The sequence below is a fragment of the Trachymyrmex septentrionalis genome, unplaced genomic scaffold (assembly GCF_001594115.1).
Source record: "Trachymyrmex septentrionalis isolate Tsep2-gDNA-1 unplaced genomic scaffold, Tsep1.0 scaffold188, whole genome shotgun sequence".
Lineage (NCBI taxonomy): Eukaryota > Metazoa > Arthropoda > Insecta > Hymenoptera > Formicidae > Trachymyrmex > Trachymyrmex septentrionalis.
The window spans coordinates 132,672-134,944 of record NW_017305050.1 but is presented as its reverse complement, the minus strand read 5'-3'; the positions used below and the strand labels follow the sequence as shown (position 1 = coordinate 134,944).

The 2,273-nt window shown below is 31.6% G+C and overlaps 1 protein-coding gene across 2 annotated transcripts in view; it reads right to left on the bottom strand.

Annotated features, from left to right (window-relative positions):
* Positions 1 to 1,888, bottom strand: part of LOC108746698 (dehydrogenase/reductase SDR family member 7) — an 8,078-nt gene extending 6,190 nt beyond the window's left edge. Inside the window, exon 1 of one of the 2 annotated variants that reach the window (XM_018483623.1) lies at positions 1,448 to 1,888. The gene's annotated coding sequence lies outside the window, so the exon portion shown is untranslated. Of the gene's footprint in view, positions 1 to 1,309; positions 1,331 to 1,447 lie in introns of those variants that run through there. The other variant, XM_018483624.1, reaches the window with a different exon arrangement.
* Positions 1,889 to 2,273: the final 385 nt, after the last annotated feature.

The following is a 2,273-nucleotide window of genomic DNA, read 5'->3' as shown; positions in this document are numbered from 1 at the left end:
TTTATGATAAATATAAATAAATATTTCTAGTAAGTATTTTTTATTTGGATTATAATATTTTATTAAGTATTTTCATAACATTTACTACAAATAACAACAATTATATTTACTAAAAAAAACAACATTTATAATAAATATTTCAGAATATCTATAATATATATTTATGATGCATACAATCTAACATCACAAAAATATTTACAAAATATTAAAACAAATCTTATAAATATTTACAAATATTTTGTGAATATTTTATTAATATTGTATGGGATTTAAAAAATGGTGTTGTCTGGGATTTTAAAAAAAGTCTTCCCAGATAACATGCATGTTGCATAAGATATCTACAAGACGTCTTTTAGACATCTTTTAGACATAAAAAAAAGACGTTTTTTAGATATCTTATGCAACATAAATGTTATCTGGGTTGTTATTAAACTTTCTTTCTTCAGTGAAACCGGTGTTATTCCGTACGTAAGTTTGAGTAATGCTGTGTGATCGATTATGCGACAGCACGTTTGACAAACGTGACACTACCTATATTTATTTTTCATTTTTTGTATCTCAAATACGTGACTTATTTTTTATTTCACCTTTGATATTTTTAAGGTCATGTCATAAAAAAATTATTTCAAGAAAGATTATCGTAACGTGCTCGTTAATATATTTCTTTCTCTCTCTTTCAGATTCAAGAGATCTTTTAAATCAAAAGCAGAACTGAAATACTTAAATACATCATACTGTGTTTTTTCTCTTTATTTCAAAAAAAAAAAGATTCCATACATTGTAGAGACCCTCAGAGTCGCAACATGAAACGATTTGAGCCGACTTTTGTATGCAGGGTAGAAATTTTAACAAAATCGATAACAGAGAGAGAAATATATTAGTAATCTCTGTCTAATCTCTTAATGCGTATATTTAATTGTGTTATACATATTAAATATTATTAAGATAATATTATCAAGATAATTTAATTGTTACACATCTTTTTAGATAAAATAATTTTGAGAAATATACAACCTATTTTTATTCTTTGTTAATAAATTAACGTTTATTTTCTAAAAAAAAATAAGATTTTTGTTTTAAGTATCTGCTTGTACGAATGTTTTTTGCGTTCACTAATGTTTGTAAGTCTTGTGTTTTTAAACATTATTTGCTGTACGATTACACACAATACAAATGCAAACTTATAAAAATTGCAAGATCCGGATATAGAAATGCGTATTATCATTAAGTCTATTCTCTCATATGGAGAGAAAAGGAAGGGAGACGAATTATTTATAAGCGCACGCACATATACAGATAAATCACATACAGATAAATTGCGTCATATGAAGAAATGATAAATTATCGTCATATCATCGCATGAATTTTTTCGAATAAATGCCTTGTTAGTCAGCATTTTAGTGATATTTCGCCGTAATAAAGAATAGCTAAAGGAAATCCAACGTACAAAGAAAAGAAAGGAGTCGGTCACACTTTCAATGTTGTTGCACTTGAAAGGAAAAGAATAAAGAAGAAACGTTAAACTGAAACCACAGAACACACAAATTAGAGAGGCCGTCGTTTTCACTACGAAATCGCATATTGAACACAAAGTGCTGCCGGTTTGCGCCGGTTCGGAATGTCGTCACGTGCTCGCTCTTCAACTTCGTCCGAAAAACTCCAGAAAAAGAAATCGCGTCTGCCTGTGGAACTGCGGCGAGATTGGCCCCGACTCTAACAGAGTCGATACGGCCAGAATCGAAAATGCCGCTTATGCGGTTAGTAACAAAAAAAACCAATGTGCAAAATATGAAAGTCTAAAAGAGTAACATAAACTCAATTTCGCGTTTGACGTCGGTCACACCTTCCAAAAATGACGCACGTCCGATCACATCGATAGACTCACCTAACTGGCTGTGGAACCAATGATGTGAATTCCAAGAGAGCAGAAGAAGATACATACACTACAATAAGTCTATAGCTGTGTGTACACTTGCGCATGCGTTGTGTGTCCGTCTATACCCTCTTCATGTTATTAACCGTGCTGCAAGCGGGTAGGAGCTCGCATTACTTTTGTACTCCGAATAAAGACTTTGGGTCCTCGGATCGATCACGCAGGAACGTGAGGAGAGGACGATCTGAATGATAATGCTCAAAGAATGTGCCGGAAATGAATGAACGACTTCAAAATATATAGACACGAAGCCGTTACAAGTGCATTGAAGAAAAATGATTTAAAGTTCATTAAAATTTGTGCAAATTTTAATAAACTTTAAATCTGACTTGGATAACCT